This window comes from Corythoichthys intestinalis, chromosome 22 (genome assembly GCF_030265065.1).
Source record: "Corythoichthys intestinalis isolate RoL2023-P3 chromosome 22, ASM3026506v1, whole genome shotgun sequence".
Lineage (NCBI taxonomy): Eukaryota > Metazoa > Chordata > Actinopteri > Syngnathiformes > Syngnathidae > Corythoichthys > Corythoichthys intestinalis.
The window spans coordinates 11,240,138-11,261,654 of NC_080416.1; the positions used below are offsets into that span (position 1 = coordinate 11,240,138).

General features: G+C 36.9%; 1 protein-coding gene and 1 long non-coding RNA gene across 4 annotated transcripts in view; one reads left to right on the plus strand and one right to left on the minus strand.

Moving 5' to 3' along the window:
- ppp1r9a (protein phosphatase 1, regulatory subunit 9A) overlaps positions 1 to 21,517 on the plus strand; it is a 97,864-nt gene that overhangs the window by 35,294 nt on the left and 41,053 nt on the right. The window lies entirely within an intron of this gene.
- The window catches only part of LOC130910856 (uncharacterized), a 29,097-nt gene continuing 8,434 nt past the window's right edge, over positions 855 to 21,517 (minus strand). Inside the window, exon 4 of the long non-coding RNA XR_009061922.1 lies at positions 855 to 1,281. This is a non-coding gene — a long non-coding RNA (uncharacterized LOC130910856). The remainder of the gene's footprint in view (positions 1,282 to 21,517) is intronic.

Here is a 21,517-nt window from a genome sequence, read left to right on the forward strand (position 1 = left end):
TTGAAATAAGAATACAATAAATATTTTATTATTTTTCCCTTTTTTTTTTTTTTTTTTAATATATTAGATTTTAATAATCACTTAGCGTATTTTCTCAAAAATTTCCTCCTATTTTGCAAAAAAATTACAAATAATAAAATTGTTTTATAAAAATGAGAAAATATATTGTTTTTCTGTTTCTTTTTTTTAATTTCGAACATTTTTTAAACATAGTAAATGTTTATAAATATATCATTATAAAATATATATAAAAAATAAAAATACATAAAATATAAAATATATTTGATACAAATATATATTATATCATATAAAATATAATTTATTAAAAAATTTAGTCACATTAAAAAATAATTTTCAGAAGATCATATTTATTTGTTAGCTTTTTTTTTTTAATTTAAAAATAATAAAAAAATAAATGCCATTGAATTAAATCAACACTAGGTAGCGTTTCAGTTTGGTTGATTTTACTGACGCTATATTCTTTTTTTTTTTTGTTGTTGTTTTTTTTAATTCAAAACGTTTTTTAATCATAGGAAATATTCATAAAGATATAATTATAAAATATACATAAAAATAAAAATACATGAAAAAATAAAATCTAAAATAATTATATAAAATATATTTGATACAAATATATATTATATAATATAAAATATAATTTATAAAAAAATAAATATTAAAACATTTAATTACATTTAAAATAAGTTTAAGATCATATTTATTATAAAAAAAAATTAAGTATATAAAAAAAATTACAATAAAACATTTTCAGAAGATCATATTTATTGTTAGCTTTTTTTTTTTTTTTTTTTTTTTTAAATAAAATGATAATAATGAAAAAAAATGCCATTGAATGAAAGCATCACGAGGTAACTTTTCAGTTTGGTTGATTTTACCGATGCCGGTGGACAAAAGTGGTAGTGTTTTCCAATGAGGAGAAACCTGCAGTGTTGTAAAATCAACATCTTTCAGTCTCCTACTGATGAATTAAATGACATTTGTGTTTCCAGCAGCTGTGTGAAGGATGAATAGTAATAAGGTATAGATATAAAAAAAGGTGTCATTCAACTAGTTGTCAGTCGACATATCACAAATTTATGAAAATATTTTATAAAAGTTATACAAGTGTTGCTTTAAATTTCTGTACATTTCATCATTAAATGATTTATGAATAGACTCTCACCTCAAAAACTTTCTCTCCAAGTTGTGGTAAGAATCATAAAGGGAGTCCAAATGGAATGGACATCTAATGTCGTCATTGGCAGCCAATGAATGAAGAACCTAAAAAAACAAAGAGAAAGAGTATTTGAACAATTCTGAGATGAACAATTTCTTCAAACGTTTACGGTACTTTTCTGACTATAAGCCGCTACATTTTCCCTCATTTTGAATCCTGCGGCCTATCGTCAAGTGCGGCTTATTTGTTGATTTATTTGGCCTAATAGGTAACACTTTATTTGACAGCGGCGTCATAAAAATGCCGTAAGACAGTCATAGTTATGACATGACATTATCATGGGCATTAATGAATGATGTCTTTAAGTGTCAGCTGGCAAATTATGTCATTAACTCCATTTATGTCCAGCTGGGATCTTTTACATCCGTTCAAAAGGGTGATAATTTGCCAGATAACACAAAATGACATCTGTCATAAGCATTCATTAATGCTCATGGCAGTGTCATGTCATAATTATGATGGTCTCATGACAGTCTTATGGCGCCACTGTCAAATAAAGTGCTATTAAATTCCATAACTAACTATGAATGAAGCAACTAGAACAGTAGCTGAAGAAATAATTAGCACAGAACATGATTTTTTGATTGTTATTTACATATGTAGTGCTGCAGTGCATGCTAGGAGGCATGTTGGATGACAACAGTGTTGACAGCAGGTGGCAGCAGAGTTTGAGTGTCTCTCCCAAGAAAACAGTGATGGCCAAATTGAAGCTTCTTGAAGCAATGAAGCTTTGCAGCCAATTGGTTTAAAGCTTCATGGTGGTTCATTTGGTCTTATGACAGTCTGACAGATGCCAGTGTCAGATAAACGGTTAATATCTTTTGGTGTAAATATCTCATAATACAGTTAGGAAAGCTGCGGCTTATCTATGAACAAATGCCGTTTTTGTGTCAAATTTGGTGGGTAGCGGCTTATAGTCAGGTGCGCCTATTAATGTGAAAATTAGGGTAATTAGACAAGCAAAACAGTTTCAGATTAATTTGATCATTGATTAGTTCTGGTAGCCTTTTTTTGTGATATTTTGATTAAAAAGTAGCGCTTTAGGTAAACGGGGACATTAAGAGCTTCTCTACTTCGTGTGCCATCTATCATCGGGTAAACTGTTCGATTGAACTGCTGCTCCATTTGGGGACTGCTGAGTAGCCTCATCAATTTGATAGATGCGTGTCAGCCTTCTTCCCTGTGGCAACATGAGTCTGGACTCCATTATTTAACTGGTGTGGTTAGTCATAAAGCCACACCAGGCTATTCTACTGAATAAATGTGCCATTTGTTGATGAATGTTTCACATTTGGAAATTGAGCTGCTGCAAGGTGGTACGATTCCACAGGGGGGATTTAAGGTCATCTTCCCTTGAGATTAATACTGTATTGCGCCACGCAGGCTTTTAGATTAGAAATGACTGCAAATGTTCACTTACAAAACAACCTTCTGATTCTCTCCAGTGCATCGTTTCACATCGTGTACTTTTAGTGGAGCTTGAGGGAACACCGTGTTTCTGGAGTGGAGTTCTTTAGAACAGAAAAATGGAAGCTGACAACCAGCCGGTGCTGTTTTCTGATTGCTATGATGTGACAATCTGTGTCTACATCCAGCTACATATCAACATATTCTTAGTTTGACATACATGGTGGTTATATGTTTATCTGTTTTTATCTGGAGCATCTCTTAATACGGGCTTGTGATTCCCAAACTGAAATGAGGTGGGCCTCCAGCCAGAAACTTTGCTTTCAGTTGGAGAGGATTACTCTACTTTAGTGGCGTCTCTTTTTTGGCTGATGATGCGTTAACCGCTGAGTGTATGATGAAAAATAAATACAAATCAACTCAAAAGTAACTCTGCTATAATAAAATGAGACAAACCTCAACTCAGAGCAACAGTTTGGAATTACACTACCGTTCAAAAGTTTGGGGTCGCTTAGGAATTTCCTTATTTTTGAAGGAAAAGCACTGTTAGCTGCAAATGTCTGGTTTTCAATGCACTATTTACATACAGTGGGGCAAATAAGTATTTAGTCAACCACTAATTGTGCAAGTTCTCCCGCTTGATAATTTTAGAGAGGCCTGTAATTGTCAACATGGGTAAACCTCAACCATGACAGACAGAATGTGGAAAAAAAACCCAGAAAATCACATTGTCTGATTTTTAAAGAATTTATTTGCAACTCATCGTGGAAAATAAGTATTTGGTCAATACCAAAAGTTCATCTCAATACTTTGTTATGTACCCTTTGTTGGCAATAACGGAGGCCAAACGTTTTCTGTAACTCTTCACAAGCTTTTCACACACTGTTGCTGGTATTTTGGCTAATTCCTCCATGCAGATCTCCTCGAGAGCAGTGATGTTTTGGGGCTGTCGTTGGGCAAAACGGACTTTCAACTCCCTCCACAGATTTTTTTTATGGGGTTGAGATCTGGAGACTGGCTAGGCCACTCCAGGACCTTGAAATGCTTCTGACAAAGCCACTCCTTTGTTGCCCTGGCTGTGTGTTTGGGATCATTGTCATGCTGAAAGACCCAGCCACGTCTCATTTTCAATGCCCTTGCTGATAGAAGGAGATTTTCACTCAAAATCTCTCAATACATGGCCCCATTCATCCTTTCCTTTACACAGATCAGTCATCCTGGTCCCTTTGCAGAAAAACAGCCCCAAAGCATGATGTTTCAACCCCCATGCTTCACAGTGGGTATGGTGTTCTTCGGATGCAATTCAGTATTCTTTCTCTTCCAAACACTAGAACCTGTGTTTCTACCAAAAAGTTCTATTTTGGTTTCATCTGACCATAACACATTCTCCCAGTCGTCTTCTGGATCATCCAAATGCTTTCTAGCGAACCCCAGACGGGCCTGGATGTGTACTTTCTTCAGCAGGGGGACACGTCTGGCAGTGCAGGATTTGAGTCCCTGGCGGCGCATTGTGTTACTGATAGTAGCCTTTGTTACTGTGGTCCCAGCTCTATGTACGTCATTCACTAGGTCCCCATGTGTGGTCCTGGGATTTTTGCTCACCGTTCTTGTTATCATTTTGACATCACTGACAAGATCTTGCATGGAGCCCCAGATCGAAAGAGATTATCAGTGGCCTTGTATGTCTTCCGTTTTCTCATAATCGCTCCCACAGTTGATTTCTTTACACCAAGCGTTTTACCTATTGCAGATTCAGTCTTCCCAGCCTGGTGCAGGTCTACAATTTTGTCTCTGGTGTCCGTCGACAGCTCTTTGGTTTGTGGGTCTTTAGTGATTGGGAAGTAGCATAGATTATGTTTTCTTCGAAGTTGTAGGCTCATCTTCTGGCTCGTCAGGTTCCCTTTTCCCATAAAAATCTGTCCAAAGACGTCCATTTTTCAGTCATTCTAGTGTGGGGCTAATTATTTCCGGGAACAAATGTGATGGGCGAGGACCTACGTCACGCGTTATTATCAAGGCCAAGCGCACATAGATATTATAAACAAGATGTACTGCTAACAGTCCAATCAATGCATTTCTATGACGACCTCCTATCCTGTAGTTGTATATCTAGAGTAGACAGGGATATTGGTGTGTTAAGCGGCACAGGCCAAAGTCAATCAGCCAGAATGCAGTCGTTAATAAATTATTTATTATTTCTGCGTGGCCCGGTACCGGTCCGCGGCCCGGTCGTTGGAGACCCCTGTTTTAGGGCATTTACAAATTACTTCCTGCTGCTTTTGAGTCACTTCGTATTTATTTGGGGACCTTCTTGGATCACATCCTTTTCAGTAACCCAAAATCAACATGTGACCTGTAAATGCCTCAAAATCAACGGGAAGTGACCCGTAAATGCCCCAACATTGCCTGGCGTTGACTGTGAGTGACGTGTTCATTCGCTGCCACCTTCCAAGTTAAAATGGACGTCTACTAGTGATAAACCCATTCCAATTTACAGCAGAAGGATGAAAATAGCTTTTCTTTCTGTTTAATAGTTGTACCGTAGAATAATTTCACATCGTGAGATCATCGTTATCGTCAGCCTTGTATCGCAAATCGTGAGGTACCCAGAGGTTCTCAACACTACTATCCACTTAGTTGAACTCTTATAAAACCGCGACACGTATAACTGTTGACAGTTTTCTTCCGAGATCAGAAAAAGGCCAGTCGGTATTAAACTGTATTCCGGTTAAGCTCCTTTTCATGGAAACCAAATCAAAGTATTTCACTAACTCCTTCAAAAGGATCAAGCTGAGTGCAACTTTCTACGTGAGTTTGTCTTGAATGCAATAGTTCTTTTCATCATCTCTGACAGGTCCAACAGCTCCAGGTTGGATATGAATGTGTAGTTGGTGAATTATTCATGCCAGGACGTTTTTGTTTTCTTGTTTCAGCGCCACCTGATGATGCCACAGGGATGCAATTTTAATGATCAAGGGAAAGGCGAAACTTGCTTTGTGTTTTTTTTTTTTAATGCTGGTCAGTTTCCACCTCATACTGTGTCTGGGAGCTATCATTTATCACTACACTTTTATTTCCTCTTGTAGTCTCTGCGTGAGATCATCACTCGGTTTTTCATCCAAGTCATATTTGTCTGCTCGGAAATCTTTTTCGGGTTGATTAATTATGTGTATCGAGGCTCCGGTCCAAAGCTCACTAGGTGGTTGTTTTGCTGTGTGTAATCCTGAACACTGGCAGGTTCTGGTTCTGGCTCGGTTTGCTGATTTAAAATTGTATCGTGGGAAACTGAAAGTAAAGGCACAATGAACACTTGGGCCTTCTTGTAATTGAGGTTGTTAGCAAAATTTGATTGCTTGCCCCTTTGGCCGAAATAACTTCAGTGAGACGCTTTTTGTAGCAGAATACTTTCAGATGTGAGATGTTTGAGGGGTTTCTTGCATGTACAGTCCGTTTCAAGTCACCCCACAGCCTCTCAATGGGATTAAGATCTGGGCTTTGACTTGGCCATTCCAGGACTCATTTCTTCCTTTTTTTGCCAGTCCTTTGTGGATTTACTGGTATGTTTTGGATCATTGTCATGTTGCAGGGTCCAATTTCGCTTCAGCTTTAATTTTTTCACAGATGATCTCACGTGTTCCTCAAACACCCTCTGATACACGATATAATTCATTGGGAAATCTATGATAGAGAGCTGGCCAAGTCCTGCTTAAGCAAAGCATCCCCAAACCAAACCATGACACTACTACCTCCATGCTTCAAAGTTGTTATGAGGTTCTTTTCCTGGACTGTCGTATTGGGTGGAGAAGACAGAAGTGATCATTTTAGGGCTACAGCTATCGAATATTTTAGTAGTCGATTAATCGATGGACTAGTATGGAATGATGGAATAATCGAGTAATCGGATAATGAACATAAAAAATTAAAATACCCGAGCTCAGCCTCAAACAGTATAAATTTATTTTTATAAAATGAGGATCTATGTAAAACAAAAGAACAATTGGCTAACTTACATAGAAAAATTCCACTAGATTAAATGCTATAAAATGCTAGTTTTTTTTTACAATGCTCTACAAATTGTTCAGACACATATTCCCACAAAAACAGCTAAATATACCTATAAACTAAATTATGAATGCATTAAAAAACATTAGCTCAAACAAAAACTTCGCTTATGTTGGTCTTAGCAGGGAGCAGTTGGATTCAGCCATGTGAAAAGAGGCAGACCAGAGGGCAGTGTATCCACCCTAATCAATAAAACTAAATGCAAACACTTTCAAAATAAACCATTACAATGCCACTTTAATTAAACGAATACTCAAGGCAACAAAATTTAATTCGAATATTTTTTTTCTAATCGAATACTCGAGTTAATCGATTAATCGTTGCGGCACTAGATCATTTTTGGGCCAAAAAAGGAAAGGTCAAAGATAAGCAGGCACCTTAGCACAATGTCACTTACAGCTACAAATCAAGTCAGAAATCTTGGCGTAATTATTGATTCAGACCTAAGATTTGATAGCCATCTAAAGTCCGTCACTAAATCTGCTTATTACCACCTAAAAAATATAACCAGAATTAAGGGGCTTCTGACTCAACAAGACATGGAAAAACTTATGCATGCATTCATTTTCAGCAGATTGGACTATTGCAACTGTATATTTACAGGTCTTGATAAAAAATCAGTCAGGAAGCTTCAGCTAGTACAGAATGCTGCAGCCAGAGTCCTCACAAATACAAGGAAACTGGACTACCATACACCGGTTTTGAAATCATTACACTGGCTTCCAGTGAGTCAAAGGATATACTATAAAATACTACTGCTCGTCTACAAAACACTTAATGGCCTTGGACCAAAATACATGATTGATTTGTTGGATCCCTATGAAGCATCTAGACCAGAGGTGTCCAAACTTTTTGCAAAAGGGGGCCAGATTTGGTGTGGTAAAAATTTGGGGGGTCGACTTTGGCTGATGTCCTTTATGTCGAACAATATATTTAAGCAAATTTTAGCAAGCCATTCTGTGTGTCACATTTGCTTTATTATTTTTTTCAAAGAATAATTTCAACAACCTCGCAACTAACCTTCGTGGCGTTCTCTTTCGACTCTCGGGCTCTTGCGAAATACTGCTGCTGTGAAATTAAACTAGCTTCAAGTTGCTTCAATTTCTCGCTCCGTATCTTCCCTGTAATCTTGTCGTACATGTCAGCGTGCCTTGTTTGGTAATATTGGGAGTAAAGGGCCACACGGGGTAATGTTGCTTAGAGTGCTGCTGCCTTTTCGTGGGTAAATGAGGAGCAGCATTTAGTGTGTAAGATACTTCATATGCTGGTAGCAGTACTGCTGGCCAATTTATTAAGTCTGTGTGTGGGCCAGACGTTATTGATTTTATGACAGAGGCTAGGGGCCGGATGAAATTTGACCACGGGATGCATTTGGCCCCCGGGCCAGACTTTTAGGTGACCTCCTCTTGATTTTGGGTTCATGCTGGCTTATTTCCTGTTGATATTAGGAAAAATTCCAAGTCACTGCCTATTGATTTTGCGTCACTTCTTGTTGCGCTTGGGGCAATTCCAGGTCACTGTTGTTTTTGAGTCACTTCCTGATGATATTGGGGCAACTGCGAGTCAATTCCTGTTGATATTAGGGGCAATTGTGAGTCCCTTCCTGGTTAATTTCAGGTACCTGTTGATTTTGGTAAGGCAATTCTGTCTCTTTTCGGGTTGATTTTCGGTGACTTCGTATTTATACACTATACTACTATATGGGAGATGCTGGTCCTTCAATGAGTGGAAGCTGAAAGTGTCCGCCTGTGAGTGCTTTGTAACGGTGGAGGGGCTCAGCGGCACCTTTCCCTACCTGCTCGGTAGGGAAAGAAACTAGAGCGCCAGAAGTAGAGATGTCCCGATCAGATAACGTGATCGTAAATTGGGCCGGTTGCATCATTTTTCAGAGGATCGGAATCGGCTGAAAGGGATCGGGTTTTTAATTAAGGAACTATATTTATTTCTCTGCTTCACGCGCATACAGCCTTCACTCTCCCTCCTGCTGCTTTTCTTGCTCACCAGTGCAGCTGGCGTTTGCTTGCTAAAGTTAACGATGAGTGACAGCTTTGAAGCTTTGATTTTGCCAGAGAAGCCTGGGAGTGCCTATACTTGACAGATACTGCATGTTTAACAAGCTTAACGATGATTGACACATTGTTGAGCTTGTTAAACTTAGTGGTTGTGTCGGTGAACATTCATTGTGTGTGTGTTGTCTGTGCGTGGTCAGGTCATATTCATTTCGCGGAAATTCCAGATCACTTCTTGGTGATTTTGGTGCAATTCCGCGTCACCTCGTGTTGATTTTTTGGTGGGTCTGATTACAAAGAAATGGGAGTGAATAAGGATTTTTTTGTGGATATACCGTATTGGCCCGAATATAAGACAGTGTTTTTTGCATTGAAATACGACTGAAAAAGTGGGGGTCGTGTTATATTCACTGTCTAGACGTTATACCCATTCACGACGCTAGATGGCGCCAGATATCATTGAAGCGATGTTCTGTCATGACAGATCTCAGCAACTCTGAAGTTTAACCGGGTTGCATTATTTTTTTATTGCACTGTTTTTCCTTATTCACATTTGTTTCAAGCCTACAGTTACAGTTAGACTTCACTTTGATGGTTAATGCAGTTATAGCAATTCTGTTGTTTTATCACAATAGATTGGTTTATTTACATTTCAAAAAACAGAAGCCATTCATTTACGAATGTGATTGCACTTTAGTTTATATATTTAAGTGTTCAGATATTAAGATTTGAATGAGGCAAAATAACATGCTTTTTCTCTCAAATATGTTGTTATAATCATTTGTTGCAGATGTACTGTAATTATCTTATGTATAAAAATTAATTTGGTGTTCAAAAAGTCTTTTTCCAAACTTGAGTCTTGAAAAAGAGTGGGTCGTCTTATAATCAGGGCTGTCTTATATTTGTGCCAATACGGTAAGTTAATCGAAGGAAGTTAATTTATCCAATGGGGATTTGTTTGTGGGTTGTAGTTCAATATGAATGGGAGTCAGCGTTTTTTTGGTGGGGGGACGTCCAGTAACATGGACCATAAAGTCAAATAACTTCATGTTAGTTTTTCGGGTGGGTTGTCATAATTAATGCCATCAATGTTAAGAAAATCATATAGAACATGATACTTACCATAATACATTACAAGTGCACTGAATCATGATTATTCACTGCCAGCTCCACCCAGTTCCAAGTCGTAAAAACATAATATGTTTGCTCCCGCTCACACTGAATCTCATTTGAATGTATCCACTGTGCAAAGACACCTCAGCACATTTGCATTCCATTAGTTCTACCTGTGACCACCCAACCTCGCGCACACATACCACTAAGCCTCAGCGACTAGAGGGATGAGGACGCAAAAGAATGTCATGACTGACCTTGACAGGCATAAGGAGGTGTGAAAAAGAATTGAACACTCACACTGTTTCTTACATAAAAGATAAGTGGCAGACCAGGGCGACCGGTCCAGCACGAGGCCAAACTTCCCGTCATCTCACTTCGCATCATCCTGCGTGTGAGGAAGCGACACTGACATCTGACATGTCGGCCGAAGCCACCGGCTTAGTCAGCGTCGGCTTTTTTTAGACCGCGCGTATGGAGGGAAGTTACATTTATTTGACGAGATATGGCTGAGATTTGAACGAGTGGATACTAGTTGATGCCGGCGGCCTCGACGACCGCTACTGGGTCAGTGAGTGGACAAAGGACACAAAGAGAGGGAGGGCCGAGACTAAAAGAGGGCATAGAATAGTAAACAAGCACAATTCAATGAGAGCAGACAATGCGTTGCTATGTCTTGTCTCTATTATAGGAGGAGGCGGGGACCACAAGTACCACAACAACGCTGTTACATGCTTTTCATTGGTTTTCAAAGTGTTGCCATGTCAGTCTGATTCATAATGGATTTGAAATCAGACAGGCAGAATGTTCCTGTAGTGATAGGAAAATTTAAAAACTGCAGAGGTGGGTAGAGTAGCCAAAAATTTTACTCAAGTAAGAGTAGTGTTATTTCAAAATAATATTACTGAAGTAAAAGTAGCCATCTAAAAAATTAACTCAAGTACAAGAAAAAAAAAATTGGTGAAAAGAGTACTCAAGTCATGAGTAACATTGTGAGTAACTCCTTACGATGTATGAATATTTTTTTTAAACAATGTTTTTTTTTCCTCAGCACAAAGTTATCTATATGAACTGTTATAATTATACTGCACTATAATGTATTACGTAACCACATTAAGCCAAAGGGAAAAAATTGACAGATTAATCGATTACCTGTCCTAAATAATCGATAGCTGCAGTTTTTTTTTTTTTTTTTTGGTACTATGCAACATTTTTAGAAGATCGAAATTGGGGGGGAAAAGATTGTGTTTTTACGATTCCTTTAATGGCTGCAAAGCAACATAATCATCAAGATGGACAAGGATATTGTCAAAAGAAAAAAAAAGGTATGATTTGTAGGGCTGCAGCTATCGATTATTTTAGTAGTCAATTAATCGATGAACTAGTTAGTTCGAAAAATCGAGTAATCAGATAAAGAACAAAAAAAAAATTAAAATACGTGAGCTGAGCCTCAAACGGTATAAAAAAAAGGATCTACAGCATATACAACAAAAGAGCAATTGACTAACTTACAAGGCAAAAGTCCGCTAGCTTAAATGCTATAAAATACTAACGTTTTTTTTTTTTCCTTTAAACAATGCGCTTAACAAATGGTTCAGACACATATTCCCACAAAAATTGGCTAATTATGCCTTTAAATTAAGTAACAAATGCATTTAAAAAACATGACCTAGCTTATGTTGGTCTTAACAGGGAGCAGCTGGATTCGGCCATGTAAATTGAGGCAGACTAGAGGGCAGTGTATCCACTCAAATGAATAAAACTAAATGCAAACACTTTCAAAACCATTACAACGCCACTTTAATTAAACAAATACTCGAAGCAGCAAAATTTAATTCAAATATTTTTTTCTAATCAAATACTCGAGTTATTCGATTAATCGTTGCAGCACTAATGATTTGTAACAAAAATTAATTAAAAAATGAATTAATAATAAATTGCTGAGTTATCGGCCGATCCTCAACATCAGGTGACTCGGTCTCAAAATAATGCAAAAATATTTTATTGCGACAACCAGGGCCGGCCCAGGCCATTTGGGGGCCCTAACCAAAATAATGCAAAGGGGCCCATATTTTTGGCCCACCATTTCGTCACGATGTACTGTGAAACCCATACATGCAATCCAACCCATACGTCCATATTTTGTATATTGATCAGATTTTGTTGCACTGCATACTTCAAACTTCTCACCCCACACCCCAAATTATTGTCAGTACTTACAGTAGGTAGCATCAAACCTTTTGCTAAAAGAGGAAAGAAAGAAGTTAAGGAAGAACTTTTATTTTTTTTAAGCTTGTAATCAAGTATCATAACTCATTAAAGTCAGATAAAGCAAAATAGAATATAAATCAAACAATCGCCAAATTGGGGGCCCCCCCTAGTGGTCAGGGGCCCTAAGCAGCTGCATAGTCTGCGTATAGGCTGGGCCGGCCCTGGCGACAACTCCAGTTTTCAAGCAATTGAATTTTGTTGTTAAAGCGGAAGTTCAGAAATTTTGACACGAGGCTTAATCTTTAAGTTGGCGGGGATTTAATTAGCTGGTGGAGTTGATTTCAACAAATTCGGCACAGTTTATAAGTCATTTGTTAGTTTCAGGGCTCTGGAGTGGCTGAGCTAGCGCGAGTCAATTGGACTGACTTAGCATGCCAATAAAAAAACGATACAGATCTACAAACAGATCCAACATAGTCAAATAAATTCAAAATGCAGATCATTGTTCCAAAACACCCATGTGTCATACCAAACTGCCGTAATTCATTTCATTCTGTTGGACTATTTTTTAGATGTGTAATGCAACCACAATAGAGAAGAGTGCTTCGGCCACTCGTGCTCACGCTGCATTCGAGGAAGGCGGGAAGTCGGACTTATCCCGCTCGAATGGTATAGTTGCGACCTCAAAGCGTTCGAAGTGAATGTAAACAGCAAAGCGACAAGTTTTTTTATTTTTTTATTTTGACCATCGAAAGACATTTTGACCTCCAGCAAACCCGCCATCTCGTAAGTGATCAAATAGTGGCGGTGTTCCAATGATATTTTTCCAGATCGGACGTTGGAAACTCTGACTTCCCACCTTCTTCGAATGTAGCACCAGTCTCCTGAGTTAAATGACGGCCGGCAACATGGCAAAATGTGCATTTGGTGGCTGTGGAATCAGACAGAAGAAATGGGCAAAGCAAAATTTAGACAAATTCCTTATGAAGAACGAGGAACAATATAAACTGGTTACTTGCTGCTGGCTACAACAAAAAAAATGAGGTGAGAAAAAATCCCTTGTGATATCACTCCGCTCTGTTCCTCTGCAGAGCTGCTGGTTTACGACTGTTGCTGTTCATAGTTCATACAGCAGTTTCACATGTCGATTCACCGAACCCTTCATAATTAGACAATAAAGCATTTTTTTTCAAATTCAAAACCAATATATCCAAGCTAGTAAGCTAATAATTTAGCAAATTCTTGTTCAAAATTGTTCTCATTTTGGCAGCATGTTTTCTAAACAATTCAAAATATGAGACCATGCTGCCCATTGGTCTGTTGTATTTCCTCATACCAAGTGAGAGTCAACCTTCCACTGAGCAGACCAGTTCCTCCTCCCATCAGTTCGAGGACTAGCAGTTAAAAGAAATATAAATTGGGAGCAAACCAGTCCAAAACCTGGTCTAAAAAAAAACACTTTGCGTAGATTTAATCAGCGTACGAAAGTAGGGCTCTACGTTTCTTTACCTTCACCGAACCCCTGGGGTGCGATCGAACCCAGGTTAAGAACCACTGACATAGGTCATCGATTATTTTGTTTTTTTATTGGCATGCTAAGACGGGTACCATTGACTTGCGCTAGCTTAGCCACTCCGGAGCCCTGAAACTAATAAATAACTAACAAACTACACAGATTTTGTTGAAATCAACACCACCGCTAACTAAACCCTCGATAACTCAAAGATTAAGCCAGATGCAAAAAAACTTCCCCTTTAATGTATCATTAATTTATAAATTGATATATTTGCAAAAAACAAACAAAAACAATAATAGAAAATATAAAAATAACCGATATGTAGATAATACGTCACTTGCGTTATAAAGAGTTAATATAATGTGGATAGTGCACAGAAAGTGGAATCTTCATTCAAAACCGGAGGCAAACAGATTGAATATTACATTTGGTACATTTTATCTCCCTGCGGAAACATCTGATGCAATAAAAAAAGAAATCTGTTCTCTTATTACTATGTGCTTAACTCATAATACCTGCATTTGTATTCCAACACCTACTCTCGAGCCATTTTTATGTTTTTAATGAGGCCGAGCCTTCAGTCCTGACACTTGCCGGTTACCTTAATAATAAGTTTGTGTAGGTGTATCACATCATCAGGTCCAGTCCAACTCCTCAATTGCACAGCTTTGTGATTCTACTCAACCCATAAATCATTTGAGTCACTGTTTGTCTCTCCCACTGGATATTACTTCTTCTCCCCCAAGAAGTGGACTCTTTGTTTACCAGCGCTGCTACCTTTTCATTTTCTCATCATTCTCAACACTTGGCTTTATTTGCACTTCAACCTCCTTTTTGTCCTTCCCCCCATGGGGCTCTGCTCTTTCCCCACATTGGGGAAAGTGACTGACATTTTCATTTTCATGCTAAGCTGGGTCTTAAGCACACGAGTGTGTATAGACACACACCTATTCACAATTCCCGCATGTGTACTTTTTGTCTATTGTTGCCACCAGAATGCCTCAGGTGCATGCTAACTCATTCACTGCCACTGGAATGGACATTTATCGCCGTCAACGGCACTGTAAAATAATCCAGGTCACATAATTTTAGGATTTCAACTTGTTTGATACACGATAGTTCCCTCATTTAATTGTTTACCATAAAATCAATGTTATGCTTTTGCAGAGCCGTGCACAAAATGTATACAGATATACTATCTTGCAGTGTGTGTATGTGTGTGTGCATTACAGCGTAAATAATGCAGAGTTGCTGATCACACTGAATGATTGATGACTCAAAGGTCATACAGAAGAAAGAAAAGTTGAACACACTGTGCATGCTGGCATGCAGACATTAGTTTTTTATGCTTAAATATGGAAAAAGCCTTACATCAGCTGATGAATTCAATCAAATTAATTTAATCTAAATACGTTACAATATATCACCAGTGTGTAGCAGTTGTTACTGACTCAAGTACTTTCTAAGTTATCTTTCACTGTTAAATCTACCTAAAAGTAACTGAAAAAACATAAAATGTACTAAAATACTAATTTTTTTCCAGAATCATCCGTAATGAACTCAAATACTCCCTAAAAGCAATTTAAATCCCACTTCGTCTACTGAGTCACTTCCTAAAAGTAATCGAAAACCTAAAATACACTGAAATACTCACTAAATATTACCAAAACTCTTTAATATACTCAAATACTCCCTAAATACTCATCAATCAATTGAATTACATCCAAAAAGTAACAAAAACCCTGTAATGTACTGAAATACTCACAAAGTAGAAATACTCCTTAAAAGTGACCTAAAAGTGACCTTAATTACTCCCTAAAAGTAGCAAATAAGATCTAGAATATATTGAAATTAGAGCTGAAACGAATACTTGAATAGTAACTCGAGTTTAAAAACTGATCCGAGTAATTTTATTCACCTCGAGTAATCGTTTATTTTGACAGCTCTAAGCATCACGTTTTGCTCGGACTACCTTTAATGCGGGACAACGCGCTGATGTCAGGTGCGTAGAGGAAGCAGCAAAAAACCCAAAAAAAACTAACAAAAACTTACTGCAGCCGACAGCTGCTACAAACGACGCCGACGTTGCTGAATACTAGCCCGCACGAAGTATCCTTGAGCAAGATACTGAACCCCATGTTGCTCCTGGTGCTGCGTCACCAGTAGGTGAATAGTGAGATAGTGTAAAGCGCTTTGAGCGCCTTGAAAGGTGGAAAAGCGCTATATAAGTATAACACCATTTACCATTTACGATGCTACGTTGGTAGCAGGTAGCGTCTGATGAGTCTCAGAGATCACATGTATGTTGAACTAGATGCGAAATGACAGACTCGGCCGCGTCTGGGCAGCGTTAGTAAACAGCCGCCATCTTAAAGCAGTAGAGCTCTAAGCGCTAATAAAGAGCGCTAAGAGCTAATAAATAAGATTAACGTTACTATCACTAGCTCATGTAACGTTAGCCCTGCGGAGGGCTAGGTTTCTATTAATTATGACCACTGTCGATGCGTGGCTAACGTGTCTTACATACAGGCTTTAACATAACATAGCGTTGTGGAGTGATGAGGGTGTAAAATAAAAACTCAATAATGCTAACTATCAATTTTAGCTCAGTAATAATTGCTGGATAAAACAGCAAGTAGCACTGGTCCCTAATGTGCTCCAATATAGCCTGTATCATACATTTATTTTGAACACTGCAAAAACTCAAAATCCTATCAGGACTTACAGTTTAGACTAACCTAAAACTTAACTAGAACTTACAAATGGCTTGACACAAATAGAAATTCAATTGAAACACGTGGGAAAAAATCCTAACTTTTAAGTAATGTGTGTTCTCAAGCGTAACTGCATTTTTAGGTATATGTATATATATATATATATATATATTTTTTAATAAGATCTAAAGGTTTTTTGAGTGAAAGCAGTGAATTAGTCTTTTTTCTAAATATTCTAGTTACATCTGAGATGCAATTGTTGGCTGTTTTCAACAATATACATAGAAAATAAAGACATTGATTGACTGAAAATGGTTCAAGATTAGATGAAATGTCTTGTTTTCTCATTTATATTTATAATTGCTCGTCACCTAAAAATATATGTTTTATCCGATTACTCGATTAATCGATAGAATTATCAGTCGATTACAAAAATATTTGATAGCTGCAGCCCTAATTGAAATATTCACTAAATGTTATCTAAATACTTCTTGGTATGCTACTATGGTAATATATACTAAAATACTTACAAAATACGACCTAAATACTCCATGATGTACAGTGGTACCCCGACTTAAGAAATTAATTGGTTCTGGAAGTAATTTCTTAACTTGAAATTCCTGTAAGAAGAGATGCGTTTTCAAGATTATTACACAATAAAGATAAAATCTAAGTTGTGCATCATGCAAAAAAAAAAAAAAAAAAAACAAGAATAAAGAATAAAAGTTAATACACTCATGTAAATCTGTCGGAACACAAGGGGCGAATGAAGAGGACGCTGGGATACACACATACAGTAAAGGTCCCTCTTAGCCAACTGGATGCCAGGAATGCTATGCAATAGGCAATAGCAGAGCAGTTATAAGTATGTTACTTTCTGTAACCTCTGGGAGTTGCGAGTATCAGTCGTACTGTATTTCTGCCTTTCTTATCCTGAGATTTCTTTCTTAACAAGAGGCAATATTTTCCCGTTGGGGCGTGTCTTAACCTGAAAATTCTGTATGTACAGTTGTTCTTAAGTAGAGGTACCACTGTACTCAAATACTTTCCAAAAGTGACCGAAATACTATGTACCTAAACATATGGATTTTAAAGAAAAGCTTACCTCTGGGTACCTCACGATACGATGCAATTTGTGATACAAGGCTCACGATAATGATCTCACGATATGGCGATACAACTGTTATCGATATGTGGGCCAGGAAATCATTCTACAATATTCTACAATACAACTCATAAACAGAAAAACAAGCTCTTTTCATAATTCTGGCTGGCAACGGATGGATGCCACTTCAAATGGATTGGACGTCTATGACCGTCAGTGACAGCCAATCCAGGCAATGAGTTCATTTTTGGTCACTTCCTTTTCCTTTTGGGGCATTTACGGGTCACTTCCTCTTGATTTTGGGGAATTTACGGGTCACTTCCTATTGACTTTGGGTTACTGAACAGCAAGTGACTCGAGAACGTTCCCAAATAAATAGGAATTGACTCAAAATCAGAAGGAAGTAACCTATAAATTCACTAAAATGAACAGGAAATGATCTGTAAATGCCCACAAAAGACTTCAGTGCCATTGACTGAGCTAGGCGTCCAATCCAGTCAAAATGACATTGATGTCTAGCGCCGTCAATGTGACACTAGTCGAATGGAATATTTTAGTAGCAACCTTTATTTTATTTTATTTTTTTAAAACGATATATCGATTCTTGGTGGAAGCATATCAATAACCTTTTGGGCTACAAAGTTATCGCGATACATCACCTTTTCGATATATTGTCACAGCCCTATACTAAACACAATATATATTTTGTTTTAGCAAGTCAAAACTGAGCAGTATACAAATTTAGCTGTAATCTTTGGCCAGATTATCCAAGGTATTATTACACGATAATGTCTTAAAAAAAAAAAAAAAAAAAGCCACCGCTTGTCATTAGCTTAAAAGCTAAGCCTTCTACTAGCTCAGCCACACCTTCACACAGACTCCAGTTTCCCATCCTAGCACCTGCATCTGCCCTTTCACACTGTCCACGTGACTCACTCACTCGCCGGCGACAGCTTGCGCGCGAGCTCTCTGCTCGTCTCTCTTCTCGTCTCTCTTCTCCCACTGCATGCGGGGCGCCGTGAGGGCGTCCTGCTGCCTGGGATGAGATGTGAAGTGACAGCTGACTATTGCAGAGGAGGAGAAAGACCTCCTGTGCAGTTCAGAGGAAGGCAGAAAAAACATCTCTGAATGATTTTATGGCTAACAAATTGTTGTCACTAAATGTCTGTGGTGGTGGAAATCATTTCATCATAATATGTTACAAAATATCAACAGTATGTCGCAGTGGTTACCGACTCAAGTACTTTCGAAGTTGTTTTTCTCTCCTAAAGCTACTGAATTAGTCCTAAAAGTAACTGGAAAAACGATCAAATATACTAAAATACTTACTAATTTTGTTACCAGAATACTCCTTAATGAATTCAAATACTCCCTAAAAGCATAAACCTAAAAACTACTTAATCGAGTGCTGCAACGATTAATCGATTAACTTGAGTATTCAATTAGAGAAAAATACGCGAATTAAGTTTTGCTGCGTCGAGTATTCGTTGAATTAAAGTGCTGTTGTAATGGTTTGTTTTGAAAGTGTTTGCATTTAGTTTTATTGATTTGGGTGGATACACTGCCCTCTAGTCTGCCTCATTTCATATGGATGAATACAGCTGCTCCCTCTTAAGACCAACATAAGCTAAGTTTTTTAACTAATGTTTTTTCGTAATTTAGTTTATAGGTATATTTAGCCGTTTTTTTTGTGGGAATATGTGTTTGAACCATTTGTTAAGAGCATTGTAAAATAAATAAATTACATTAGCATTTTATAGCATTTAAGCTAGCTGACTTTTGCTATGCAAGTTAGCCAATTGTTCTTTTGTTGTATACATAGATCCTCATTTATTTATTTTTTATACCGTTTGTGACTCGGCTCAGGTATTTTAATTTTTTTAATGTTCCTTATCCGATTATTCAAACTAAGTAGTTCGGCAATTAATCGACTACTAAAATAATCGACAGCTACAGCCCTACTTTTAAGTGATGCGCATTATCAAGCTTGATGACATTTTTAGGTAAGAAATAAGATCTTATATATATATTAAAAAAAAAACTTAAGTTTTTTTTTAATGAAAGCAGTGAATTTGTTTTATTTTTCTATTATTATATATATTATATTATTATATATTATTATGATTATATTCTATTATTTTTATTTTTCCTGTTTTCTCATGTATATTTATAATTGCCCTTTACCTTTAAAAATGTTTTATTTGATTACTCAATCAATCGATTGTATCTTCAGTCGAATACTCGATTACTAAAATATTCGACAGCTGCAGCCCTAATTTAATCTACTGAATTACTCCGTGAAAGGAATCGAAAACCTAAAATACACTGAAATACTCACTAAATGTTACCAAAATACTCCTTAAGGTACTCAAATACTCCCTTAAGGTAATCTACTCATAAACTAACTGAATTACTTCCAAAAAGTATTTTTTTAAAAAACCCTCTAAAATTTCCTGAAATACTCACTAAATCTAAATACTCCTTAAAAGTGACCTAAATACTCTCAAATATACTGAATTACACCTTAAAAGTAACAAATAACCTCTAGAATATACTGAAATTCTCAGTTAACTAAATACTCTTTCATGTACTATTACAGTAAAAGATACTAAATACTTAAAAAATATGATCTAAATACTCCATGAAGTTGCAGAGCTGCAATAAACGTTGACTCAAATGAGTTCAAGAAACTAAATTCTGTGCTTTATGAAGAGTGAAAAAAGCAGAATTTAACACTGACGAAATCATTTGGCCGATTAGAGTGAAGTATTACCGAAACAAAATGGTGACGTCACGTACCGTAACGGTCGGCAATGGGTCGCCGCATACGTTTCTTCAACACAACGTGGCTGTGTCAATAAAAAAAAAAATCGGTTTATATATATATGTAATATATATATATTTCTGTCTCCATCCATGTACCCGTTTATAATGCGCACCATGATTTTACAAGTTGATTTAGGGGAAAAAAAGTACGCGTTATATTTGGGAAATTACGGTATTTAGAAAATAAAATAAAATATTTTCAAAACCAAAGCGTCTACTGACCTAAAAGCAAAACAGGCACCTACCTTAGGCATATATGAATCTTCGAAGTCGTTCCCTAATAAAATCCTGATTACTATAATTATTTTTATATAACAAAACTTAAAATGGCTATAAAATTCTCAGATTTTACGCTAAATACACAAAAATAACCAAATGAAGATATAATCACCTATATTTTCAGGATCAATAGCAATATTTAACATATCATATATGTTTTTGCCCGAAATAGCAACTTACTTTTTTTTTTAAATAATTGCAAGTTTTCTACAGCCAATAAATCTTAATACTTGAGGAAGACAGGCAGAATCAATTATGAATAATATATAAATAGATGAAATCAATGTACAGTAGTACTATAGTAAAATATACTCAAATACTTACAAAATATGATCTAAATCAGGGGTCCCCAAACTTTTTCCTGTGAGGGCCACATAACTTTTCCCTTCTCTGATGAGGGGCCGAGGTAAGTTTGTAATAGAAAAAGTGTGACAATTGCAGGAGTGCCTAAACGTAAAAATTTATTGTTTTTCAGAAAGCCACAATCATATAACCCTTTCTGGATTCTTCACGGAACAAAAGTAAATTAAAAAAAAAAAAAAAAAAAAAAAAACACAATAATAACACAATTAAATAGATAATAACCAAATAACCCTCTCTGGGTTCTTCTCAGAAAAAAGCCAGGAAATAAATAACACCATTGGAAAAAAAAAAAAAAAAATCAAAATGCTCTCTGGTATTTTTCAGGGGGCCGGACCAAATGTGGAGGCGGGCCGCATTCGGCCCGCGGGCTGTGGTTTGGGGACCCCTGATCTAAATACTAAACGAAGTACTCACATTTCTTCCCAAAAGGGACCGATATTCTTAAAAAATATGACATTGCTTATTATCAATGATAATAATAAAATGTATGTCTGTGGTGGTGGAATTCATTGTCGGGCAATCCAGAAGTGTCAGGAATCATTTGCTTGGATGATAAATTAATATACAGTCATACAAGGACATTAGTGATGAAGTCATTAGACCTGTCCTTCACAGTATATGGTGTAAATTTTTATTTATTTTTTTGGTTTTGGGTTTGTAGCTATAGTCACACAA